At 26.5% G+C, this 13908-nt stretch overlaps 1 long non-coding RNA gene across 1 annotated transcript in view; it reads right to left on the bottom strand.

Moving 5' to 3' along the window:
- The window catches only part of LOC126278644 (uncharacterized), a 325715-nt gene that overhangs the window by 294714 nt on the left and 17093 nt on the right, over positions 1-13908 (bottom strand). The window lies entirely within an intron of this gene.

Here is a 13908-nt window from a genome sequence, read left to right as displayed (position 1 = left end):
ATTAGTATTAGCAAATTCATCACTTGATATTGTATTACATGATACATATTATGTAGTAGCCCACTTTCATTATGTATTATCTATAGGAGCAGTATTTGCAATTATACGAGGTGTCATTCAATGATATCCACTATTTACAGGATTAACTATAAATAATACATGATTAAAAATCCAATTTACAATTATATTCATTGGAGTAAATTTAACATTCTTTCCTCAACACTTCCTAGGATTAGCAGGAATACCTCGACGATACTCTGACTACCCAGACGCATATACATCATGAAACGTAGTATCAAGAATTGGGTCTACAATTTCTATTGTAGGAATCATTATATTCATTGTAATTATATGAGAAAGAATGATTACAAACCGAGCAATTATATTTAGAGCTAACATAAGAAGATCAACAGAATGACTACAAAATAACCGTCCTGCAGAACATAGTTACTCAGAATTACCATTAATCTCTATATTCTAATATGGCAGATTAGTGCAGTAGATTTAAGCTCTACAAATAAAGGTTTGACCTTTTATTAGAAAATATTTATTAATGGCAACATGATCAAATTTATCTCTTCAAGATGGAGCTTCACCATTAATGGAGCAATTATCATTCTTTCATGATCATACTATGGTCGTATTATTATTAATTACAGTAATTGTAGGTTATGCCCTAAGTTATATATTATTTATTGCCTATACTAAACGTAATATACTTCATGGACATTTAATTGAAACAATCTGAACAGCTTTACCAGCAATTACATTAATTTTTATTGCCCTTCCATCATTACGACTATTATATTTACTTGATGATTCAGTAGATGCAATAATTACAATTAAAACCATTGGACGACAATGATATTGAAGATATGAATATTCAGACTTCATAGACGTAGAATTTGACACTTATATAACACCAGAACAAGACCTAGAAAATGATGGATTCCGACTACTAGATGTAGATAACCGAACAATCCTACCAATAAATACAGAAGTACGAGTATTAACAAGAGCATCAGATGTTCTACACTCATGAGCAGTTCCTGCATTAGGGGTTAAAATTGATGCAACGCCAGGTCGGTTAAATCAAGGAACATTCACAATAAATCGACCTGGATTATTCTTTGGACAATGCTCAGAAATCTGTGAAGCAAACCACAGATTTATACCAATTGTAATTGAAAGAACTTCAGTAAATTTATTTATTAAGTGATTATCTAAGATAATTTAAGGAGTTAGCTAAAATAAATAACATTAGAGTGTCAATCTAAAGTAACTAAAAAAAATTAGTACACCTTGAAATTCATCAGATGACTGAAAGTAAGTAATGGTCTCTTAAACCAAATAATAGTAAATTAACGACTACTTCTGATGGGGAAATTATATCCAAATCCCTCAAATATCCCCTCTTATATGATTCTCACTATTCATTATATTTTCAGCTACATTAATCTTGTTTAATCAAATAAACTTCTTCTCATTTAAACCTAACCTTATTAAAAGAGCAGAAAAAGGAACAATTGAAATAAAAAACTTAAATTGAAAATGATAACAAATCTATTCTCAACATTTGACCCATCAACTAACATCTTTAATTTATCATTAAATTGAACTAGAACATTTCTAGGACTATTATTAATCCCATCACTATTTTGACTTACACCATCACGAATTAACATTATCTGAAATAAACTAAATTTAACCTTACATAATGAATTTAAAACACTTCTTGGACCAAAATCATTTAATGGAACAACATTCATTTTCATCTCAATTTTTATTATAATATTATTTAACAATTTCATAGGATTATTCCCTTATATTTTTACTAGAACAAGACATTTAGCATTAACATTTGCAATTGCCCTACCTATATGGCTAAGATTTATATTATTTGGATGAATTAACCATACTAATCATATATTTAAGGAGTTAGTTAAAATAAATAACATTAGAGTGTCAATCTAAAGTAACTAAAAAAAATTAGAACACCTTGAAATTCATCAGATGACTGAAAGTAAGTAATGGTCTCTTAAACCAAATAATAGTAAATTAACGACTACTTCTGATGGGGAAATTATATCCAAATCCCTCAAATATCCCCTCTTATATGATTCTCACTATTCATTATATTTTCAGCTACATTAATCTTGTTTAATCAAATAAACTTCTTCTCATTTAAACCTAAACTTATTAAAAGAGCAGAAAAAGGAACAATTGAAATAAAAAACTTAAATTGAAAATGATAACAAATCTATTCTCAACATTTGACCCATCAACTAACATCTTTAATTTATCATTAAATTGAACTAGAACATTTCTAGGACTATTATTAATCCCATCACTATTTTGACTTACACCATCACGAATTAACATTATCTGAAATAAACTAAATTTAACCTTACATAATGAATTTAAAACACTTCTTGGACCAAAATCATTTAATGGAACAACATTCATTTTCATCTCAATTTTTATTATAATATTATTTAACAATTTCATAGGATTATTCCCTTATATTTTTACTAGAACAAGACATTTAGCATTAACATTTGCAATTGCCCTACCTATATGGCTAAGATTTATATTATTTGGATGAATTAACCATACTAATTATATATTTACACACCTTGTACCACAAGGTACACCGCCTGCATTAATATCATTTATAGTACTAATTGAAACAATTAGTAATGTTATTCGACCAGGTACATTAGCAGTACAGTTGGCAGCAAATATAATTGCAGGACACTTATTATTAACCTTATTAGGAAACACAGGACCATCTATAGCAATAAACTTAATCTCATTACTAATTATTGGACAAATACTTCTATTAATTCTAGAATCAGCAGTAGCAATAATTCAAGCCTATGTTTTCTCAATTCTAAGAACTCTATATTCTAGAGAAGTATATTAAACCTATGTTAACAACTCACTCAAACCACCCATTCCACTTAGTAGACTATAGACCTTGACCATTAACAGGAGCAATTGGAGCAATAGTCCTAGTATCAGGACTAGCAAAATGATTCCACCTATTTAATATTAACTTATTCATAATTGGATTTGGAATTACCCTACTAACTATAATTCAATGATGACGAGATGTAGTACGAGAAGGAACATATCAAGGATTACATACAGGATTTGTATCAATTGGATTACGATGAGGAATAATTTTATTTATTGCATCAGAGGTATTATTTTTCGTTTCTTTTTTTTGAGCATTCTTTAGAAGAAGATTAGCACCAACAATTGAACTAGGAATACTATGACCTCCAATAGGAATTCAACCCTTTAACCCTATACAAATTCCATTACTTAATACAGCTATTCTTTTAGCATCAGGAGTAACAGTAACATGAGCACATCATAGTTTAATGGAATCTAATCATACTCAAGCACTACAAGGATTATTCTTCACAGTGTTATTAGGACTATACTTTACAATACTTCAAGCATATGAATATTGAGAAGCACCTTTTACCATTGCAGATGCAGTTTATGGATCAACATTCTTTGTTGCAACAGGATTCCATGGTTTACACGTAATTATTGGAACAATCTTTTTATCAACATGTCTACTTCGACACTCAATAAATCAATTTTCACCAAGACATCACTTTGGATTTGAAGCAGCAGCATGATACTGACACTTCGTAGACGTAGTATGATTATTCTTATATATCTCTATTTATTGATAAGGTAGATAATTGTTTTTCTAGTATAAATAGTACATTTGACTTCCAATCAGAAAGCTTGATATAAATCAAGAAAAACAATTCTAATTCTATCAACAAGAGTTTTCATTAGATTTATTATTCCAATAATTGTTATAATCCTGGCAACAACACTATCAAAAAAATTAATTAATGATCGAGAAAAAAGATCACCATTTGAATGTGGGTTTGATCCAAAAAGATCAGCACGAATACCATTCTCAATACGATTCTTCCTAATCGCAGTAATCTTTTTAATTTTTGATGTAGAAATTGCACTAATTCTACCAATTGTAATTATTTTTAAAACTTCAGACATTATAATCTGAACAGTATCAACAATATTTTTTATTCTAGTTCTATTAGGAGGACTATACCATGAATGAAACCAAGGAGCATTACAATGAGCAGAATAAAGGGTTGTAGTTAAATATAACATTTGGGTTGCATTCAAAACGTATTGATATTATCAATCAACCTTAAATAGAATAAGAAGCGAAATATTGCAGTCAGTTTCGACCTGGAAGATTGGTATGTACTACCCTTATTCTTATTAATTGAAGCCAAAAAGAGGCGTATTACTGTTAATAATATAATTGAACTATAATAGTTCCAATTAAGGAAATGTAAAGCCAATATGAAAGCTGCTAACTTTTTATATTAGCGGTTAAACTCCGTTAACATTTCTAAAATTTATATAGTTTAAATAAAACATTACATTTTCACTGTAAAAATAATATATCTATATTTATAAATACTTAAAAGTAAAAATACTTCCTTAACATCTTCAGTGTCACGCTCTAATTATAAGCTATTTAAGTAAACGAAAAACAATATTACCAAAATAAATATTCAAAAAATAAAAGTTAAAAGATAAATCTTGAAATTAGAATCATATCAACCTTGAATATAACCAATTAAATAAATAAATAATCTATATAAACCTTGACCACCAAGTAATTCACCTCAACCATAATCAAATGACTTAGATGAATAATAACCTATTTTTAAAGGAATATATCTAATAAACTTAGTTGAAAGAAAAGGTATAAATCATATAGAACCCGCAAATCTAACAAAAGAAAGTATACTTAAAGAAAATAAATTATTAGAAAAATCAAAATTAGAAATAAGATAACCTAAATAAGCACCTAAAATAACAACTGTAATAGTTAAAAACTTTAAATAATAAGGTAAAGCAATCACATGAGGAATAGGAAAAATTAATCAAGATAAAAGACTACCACCAAAAACAGCAACAAACAATAGACCAATTATTCCAAATGAAATATAATAACCCTTATCATCAAAAGAAAATCTAGAATAAAAATTATTATCACCAGATATTGAATAATAAAACAAACGAAAAGAATAAGAAGCAGTTAAACCAGTAGAAAAAAAATAAAGAAAAAAAATTAAACAATTAATTCATCTTAAACAAACCATCTCAAGAATTAAATCCTTTGAATAAAATCCCGCTAAAAAAGGTATTCCACACAAAGATAAACTAGAAACATTAAAACAAACTGAAGTTAAAGGTATGAAATTAACAATTGATCCTATAAAACGAATATCCTGAGAATCCTTCAAATTATGAATTATTGAACCTGCACATATAAATAATAATGCCTTAAATAAAGCATAAGCCAATAAATGAAAAAATGCAAGCTTTGGATAACCTATAGCCAAAATTCTTATTATTAAACCAAGTTGTCTTAAAGTAGAAAGAGCAATAATCTTCTTTAAATCAAACTCAAAATTAGCGCCCAGTCCAGCCATAAATATAGTTATACAACCAATTAAAAGTAAAAATCAACCACAATTATAAGTATCCAATATTGGTCTAAAACGAATTAATAAATAAACACCAGCAGTAACAAGAGTAGAAGAATGAACTAAAGCAGAAACAGGAGTAGGAGCTGCTATAGCAGCAGGAAGTCATGAAGAGAAAGGAATCTGAGCTCTCTTAGTTATAGCTGCTAAAACAATTAATATAGTAATGAGCTTTATTTCAAAATAATTAGAAATAAAATCATAATAATAAATATAATTTCAACCACCAAAATTTTACATTCATGCAATAGAAATTAAAATAGCAACATCACCAATACGATTAGAAAGTGCAGTTAATATACCAGCACTATAAGATTTTACATTTTGATAATAAATAACTAAACAATAAGAAACTAAACCTAAACCATCTCAACCTAATAAAATTCTAATTAAATTAGGACTAATAATTAAAAAACCTATAGAAAGAATAAATATTAAAACAATAATAATAAAACGATTTATATTCTTTTCACCAGATATATAATCCTCTCTATAATAAATAACCAAAGAAGAAATATATATAACAAAAGATATAAAAATAAGAGATATTCAATCCAAAATTAAAGTTATAACAACTATAGAACCATTTAAATTGAAAAGCTCTCACTCAACAAAAACTCTATAATCAATTATTAAATAATAAATACCTAAAATAAAAATTATAGTTCTCGAAATAAACAAAGAAAAAAACTCAAAGAACAAATAGAAAATAAATTCACGGCCTAAGATGAAAAACTTCATATCATTGATTCCACAAAACAATATTTTTAATTAAAATACTTAAGCAAACTAAACAAAGAAATATTCACCCTTTAAACAGAGAATATTTAAAGGCAATCAATGTAAAAGTAAAAGATGATATTCACGAAAATAACCAAGAGAACAAGTATAAACACCAGAATAATAATTCCCATGCTGAGAATAAGAATATATATACAAAGTATAAACAGCTCTAAAAAAGATAAAAAAATCAAAGCAAAGAATCTAAAAGAAGATCAAGATATAATTCTATTTAATAATCTAATTTCACCTACCAAATTTAAAGAAGGAGGAGCAGCCATATTTGATGATCTTAAAAGAAATCATCATAAAGCCATTCTTGGCATCAAATTAATTATACCCTTGTTAATTAATAATCTTCGTCTACCTAAACGTTCATAAATAATATTAGATAAACAAAATAAACCAGAATAACATAAACCATGACCAACCATTAGAGAAAGAGAACCTACACAACCTCATCAATTCATAGTCATCAATCCACCAATAACCATTCTTATATGAGCAACAGAAGAATATGCAATTAAAGACTTTAAATCAACCTGATGAAAACAAATAAATCTTACAATAACACCCCCAGATAAACCTAAAGACAATCAAAAATAATTAAACTTTAAACCCAAATAAGAAATAACCTTTATAACACGAAAAATACCATAACCACCTTACTTTAATAAAACACCAGCAAGAATTATTCTACCTGAAATAGGGGCCTCTACATGAGCCTTAGGAAGTCATAAAAGAACCAAAAACATAGGTATCTTAACTAAAAAAGCCAAAATTATAAATACATAAAACATAAAATAATAAGAACCAAAATCAACCAATAAAGGAAAATATAAAGTATTAGAAAAATGATAAACCTTAAATAAAACTAATAATAAAGGTAATCTAGCAACCAAAGTATAAAAAATTAAATAAACACCAGCCTGCAAACGCTCAGGTTGATAACCCCAACCCAAAATTAAAAGTAAAGTAGGAACTAATCTAGCCTCATAAAAAAATATAAAAAGAAAGAAGACTTAATCTAGCAAATGAACAATAAAGCATAATTATTAAAATCAAAACCATAAAAACAAAAAAATTAGAATGATATGAACTTAAATAAACTGAACCTCTAGCAGTGATTATTAAAGAACAAATCCAAAAACTAAGTAAAATTAAACTAAAAGAAAAATAATCAATACCATAATAATATCTAATTATATTCAAATCAGCATATGAATAAACACAAATTATAAATACAAAACCCGACAGAAACATTAAAGAATGAACCAACCATCAACAATTATTTAATAAACAAAGAGGGATCAAAAAAATAGTTATAAATAAATACTTTAACATAAAGATAAACCAAAAGAATTAAAAAAATCATTACCATGAGAACGAATTATTGAAACTAAAATAGAAAGACCTAAAGCACCCTCACAAAGAGAAAAAACTAAAAAAATAACAGGAAAAAAATAATCATAATCAAACTCAATAAGAAAAACAATAACTAACATAAATAAAGAAAGAACAATATATTCTAATCTCAAAAGAACCATTAATAAATGTTTACATTTAGAAGAAAAAACATAAACACCAGCAAAATAAATCAATAAAGAAGTAAAAATAGATAATATAAACATTAGTTTTAATAGTTTAAAAAAAACGCCGGTCTTGTAAACCGGAAATAAGTCCAGCCCCCACTTTTAAAACTTCAGAGGTGGAAAAGCTTCCATCATCGGTCCCCAAAACCGGTATTTTAAATAAACTAACCCCTGAAATGATCAAAATAATAATTATATCATTATCAAATGTAATAAATATTAATTTTATTAAATTAAGACACCCAATATCAATAATGCTTTTTACTATCCTTCAAACCTTCCTAGTTGGATTAATAACAGGAACAATAATAGAAAGATATTGATTATCATATATTTTATTTTTAACATTTCTTGGTGGTATACTAGTATTATTTATTTACATTACAAGTATTGCATCAAACGAAATATTTCAGCCTAAATCAATCACTATAATTATTACATTAATAATGTGAGTATTTATCATATTAATATTAATTATTCTAGATATATCTATATTTATAGACTTTTTCAAAAACACCGAAACTATAAATATTGATAATTCAATCAATTATCAAGAAATAACAATATCTTTAGAAAAATTATATAATAGACCAACATTCATTATTACAATAATAATAATAATTTATTTATTTTTAGCACTACTAGCAGTTGTTAAAATCACCAATATTAATCAGGGACCTATTCGTAAAATAAGATAATTACTAATGAATAAACCCTTACGATTAAGACATCCTTTAATTAAAATTATTAATAACTCTTTAATTGACTTACCTGCCCCAACAAATATTTCATTTTGATGAAATTTTGGATCCCTATTAGGGTTATGTTTGGTAATTCAAATCGTAACTGGACTATTTTTAGCTATACATTATACATCAAATATTGAAATAGCATTCAGTAGTGTAGTACACATCTGCCGAGACGTAAATAATGGTTGAATTATCCGAACCTTACACGCAAATGGAGCATCTATATTTTTTATTTGTATTTACTTACATGTAGGACGGGGAATTTACTATGGATCTTATATATATATACATACCTGAATAATTGGTACAGTGATTTTATTTTTAGTTATAGCAACTGCATTTATAGGATATGTCTTACCCTGAGGCCAAATATCTTTTTGAGGTGCAACAGTAATTACTAATTTATTATCAGCAATCCCATACTTAGGAACAGATTTAGTCCAATGAGTATGAGGAGGATTCGCTGTTGATAATGCAACATTAAATCGATTCTTCACATTCCATTTTGTATTACCATTTATTATTGCTGCTATAGCAGCAATTCATTTATTTTTTCTTCACCAAACAGGATCTAATAATCCTCTTGGACTAAATGGAGATATTGAAAAAATTCCATTCCATCCATACTTTACCTTTAAGGATTCTATTACATTTGTAATAATAACATCATTATTAATTATACTATGTTTAATTAATCCTTACCTATTAGGAGATCCAGATAACTTTGTACCTGCCAACCCATTAGTAACACCAGTTCACATTCAACCAGAATGATATTTCCTATTTGCATATGCAATTCTACGATCTATCCCTAATAAGTTAGGAGGTGTTATTGCATTATTTTTATCAATTAGAATCTTAATAATTTTACCATTTTATAATAAAACACCATTCCGAGGCATTCAATTTTACCCTATTAATCAAATTTTATTCTGAATTATAGTAGTTGTTGTATGCTTACTAACGTGAATTGGTAAACGACCTGTTGAAGAACCTTATATTATAACAGGTCAAATCTTAACAATTATTTACTTCACATATTTCTTAATTAATGTCCATGTCGCAAATGCATGAGATAAATTAATTAAGGAATAAAGTTAATTAGCTTAGGAAAAGCATATGTTTTGAAAACATAAAATTAGAAGTTTAACTCTTCTATTAACTTTTCTCAAAAAATTTCACTAAACAAATGAGATAAATAAAATCTTTAAACCAACAAAGAAAATAAAAAAAATTCAAAGATAAAGGTAAAAAACTTTTTCAAGCTAAGTACATTAATTTATCATAACGGAACCGTGGTAATGTTCCACGAACCCAAATAAAACCAAAAGATATAATAGCAAGCTTAATAAAAAATATAAAAGAATAAAAATCACCGCCCAAAAAAATTAAAGCCAATAACATTCTTATGAAGACAATTCTAGTATATTCAGCTAAAAAAATTAAAGTAAAACCACCCGCACCATACTCAATATTAAATCCTGAAACTAACTCAGATTCCCCTTCAGCAAAATCAAAAGGAGTACGATTAGTTTCAGCTAAGCAAGAAGCAAAACAAGCTAAAGCTAAAGGAAAAGAAATAATAATAAATCAACAATAAAGCTGATAGTTTATAAAATCAAACATATTAAAACTACCAATTAAAATAATTAAAGACAATAAAATTAAAGCTAAACTAACTTCATAAGAAATTGTTTGAGCAACAGAACGAAGAGAACCTAATTATGAATAATTTGAATTAGAAGATCAACCAGCAATTATAACAGTATAAACACCTAATCTAGTACAACATAAAAAAAATAAAAATCCATAAGAAAAAGAACACATATAAGTTAAATAAGGAAAAATTACTCAAACAGCTAAAGAAATCATTAAATTAAAAACAGGGGAAAAATAATAAAGTAGGTAATTAGATATAATAGGAATTGGCTGCTCCTTACAAATTAACTTAATAGCATCTCTAAATGGCTGAGGAATTCCAACAAAACCTACCTTATTTGGACCCTTTCGAATCTGAATATAACCTAAAACCTTACGCTCTAATAAAGTTAAAAAGGCAACACTAATTAAAACACAAATAACCAATAAGAGAAAATTCAAAATAAATATAAATAAATCATAAAGTATCAATACTATTTGTAGAAAAAATCTACATAAATGAATTCTAAATTCAACACATTAATCTGTCAAAATAGTAAATAAATTAATATTAATCAATATAACAAAAAATATTTTAACCATATGGTCCTTTCGTACTAATATGGATTAACAATCTTAGGATAGAAACCGACCTGGCTCACGCCGGTCTGAACTCAGATCATGTAAGAATTTAAAGGTCGAACAGACCTAATCATTGGGCTCCTGCACCCAAAATTTTTCTTAATCCAACATCGAGGTCGCAATCTGCTTTGTCGATATGAGCTCTCAAAAACAATTACGCTGTTATCCCTAAGGTAACTTAATCTTATGATCATAAATTATGGATCAAAATAACAAACATAAATAAATGATATAATAATGAAGAGTTTATCTATTCTTCATGTCACCCCAACAAAACATCATCATTAAATATAGAAAGACAAACAAAAAACTATATAAAAGTAAAATGTCAAGCTCTATAGGGTCTTCTCGTCCTAAAGAAGAATTTAAGCCTTTTGACTCAAAAGTTAAATTCAAAAATTTATTAAGAGACAGTTGATTTCTCGTCAAGCCATTCATTCCAGCCACTAATTAAGAGACTAATGATTATGCTACCTTTGGACGGTCAAAATACCGCGGCTCTTTAAAAATACGCTCAGTGAGCAGGCCAGACCTCAAAATATAAACAAGAGGACATGTTTTTGATAAAGATAACAAGCAAGAATAAAACTTTTAAAAATAAAAAATAAGAAAATTTTAAATCTATTAATTCAGGAAAAAATAAAAGATTCAAATATTTAAAGAAAAAAAAAGAAAAAAACCACAAACATTAACAAAAAAAAAAAGAAACGCCCCTATGTATGACCACAACAACTTCTCTATTATATATAATTAAAGATTAATATGGAACATGTATAGCAATAAATGTATTATATTCTTTCTTATTTAATCTTTCTTTTCACTAATAAATAAAGAAAGATTAAATAATATAATAAATATATTTTATACAATTATGTAATTTATTATAATATGTTATTAATATGAATTCTTTTTTATATTAAGTTAACTTTCATATATATTAGTTAAATAATCTAATTATAGATATTATAATAACCTATTTTAAGCTAAAAACATAAGTAGCTATAATCCTAGGTAAATAATTGCATTAAAATAATCAATTGATAATGGTAAGATGAACTTATAATACTTTAATTTCAATTAAATGTAATATATTAATATAAATTATTTATTATATATATATATATATAAAAATAAAATGAGCAGGATAAATTAATCCTAATTAAACAAAATAATACATAAAAGAATTTAAAAAAAAAAACTTTCGATTTATATATTAAATAAATGAAGTGCCTGATTAAAGGGTTACCTTAGTTTCAATAATTCGTTTTCATGGTAATGATTTTTTTAATTCTTTTGGTTTATCTTTATGTTAAAGTATTTATTTATAACTATTTTTTTGATCCCTCTTTGTTTATTAAATAATTGTTGATGGTTGGTTCATTCTTTAATGTTTCTGCCGGGTTTTGTTTTTATAATTTGTGTTTATTCATATGCTGATTTGAATATAATTAGATATTATTTTGGTATTGATTATTTTTCTTTTAGTTTAATTTTACTTAGTTTTTGGATTTGTTCTTTAATAATCACTGCTAGAGGTTCAGTTTATTTAAGTTCATATCATTCTAATTTTTTTGTTTTTATGGTTTTGATTTTAATAATTATGCTTTATTGTTCATTTGCTAGATTAAGTCTTCTTTCTTTTTATATTTTTTTTGAGGCTAGATTAGTTCCTACTTTACTTTTAATTTTGGGTTGGGGTTATCAACCTGAGCGTTTGCAGGCTGGTGTTTATTTAATTTTTTATACTTTGGTTGCTAGATTACCTTTATTATTAGTTTTATTTAAGGTTTATGATTTTTCTAATACTTTATATTTTCCTTTATTGGTTGATTTTGGTTCTTATTATTTTATGTTTTATGTATTTATAATTTTGGCTTTTTTAGTTGAGATACCTATGTTTTTGGTTCATTTATGACTTCCTAAGGCTCATGTAGAGGCCCCTATTTCAGGTAGAATAATTCTTGCTGGTGTTTTATTAAAGTTAGGTGGTTATGGTATTTTTCGTGTTATAAAGGTTATTTCTTATTTGGGTTTAAAGTTTAATTATTTTTGATTGTCTTTAGGTTTATCTGGGGGTGTTATTGTAAGATTTATTTGTTTTCGTCAGGTTGATTTAAAGTCTTTAATTGCATATTTTTCTGTTGCTCATATAAGAATGGTTATTGGTGGATTGATGACTATGAATTGATGAGGTTGTGTAGGTTCTCTTTCTCTAATGGTTGGTCATGGTTTATGTTCTTCTGGTTTATTTTGTTTATCTAATATTATTTATGAACGTTTAGGTAGACGAAGATTATTAATTAACAAGGGTATAATTAATTTGATGCCAAGAATGGCTTTATGATGATTTCTTTTAAGATCATCAAATATGGCTGCTCCTCCTTCTTTAAATTTGGTAGGTGAAATTAGATTATTAAATAGAATTATATCTTGATCTTCTTTTAGATTCTTTGCTTTGATTTTTTTATCTTTTTTTAGAGCTGTTTATACTTTGTATATATATTCTTATTCTCAGCATGGGAATTATTATTCTGGTGTTTATACTTGTTCTCTTGGTTATTTTCGTGAATATCATCTTTTACTTGTACATTGATTGCCTGTAAATATTCTCTGTTTAAATGGTGAATATTTCTTTGTTTAGTTTGCTTAAGTATTTTAATTAAAAATATTGTTTTGTGGAATCAATGATATGAAGTTTTTCATCTTACGCCGTGAATTTATTTTCTATTTGTTCTTTGAGTTTTTTTTCTTTGTTTATTTCGAGAACTATAATTTTTATTTTTGGTATTTATTATTTAATAATTGATTATAGAGTTTTTGGTGAGTGAGAGCTTTTCAATTTAAATGGTTCTATAGTTGTTATAACTTTAATTTTGGATTGAATATCTCTTATTTTTATATCTTTTGTTATATATATTTCTTCTTTGGTTATTTATTATAGAGAGG

Source organism: Schistocerca gregaria, chromosome 6, assembly GCF_023897955.1.
Source record: "Schistocerca gregaria isolate iqSchGreg1 chromosome 6, iqSchGreg1.2, whole genome shotgun sequence".
Lineage (NCBI taxonomy): Eukaryota > Metazoa > Arthropoda > Insecta > Orthoptera > Acrididae > Schistocerca > Schistocerca gregaria.
The sequence above is the reverse complement of the archived record's forward strand: the minus strand, read 5'-3'. Positions and strand labels throughout refer to the sequence as shown.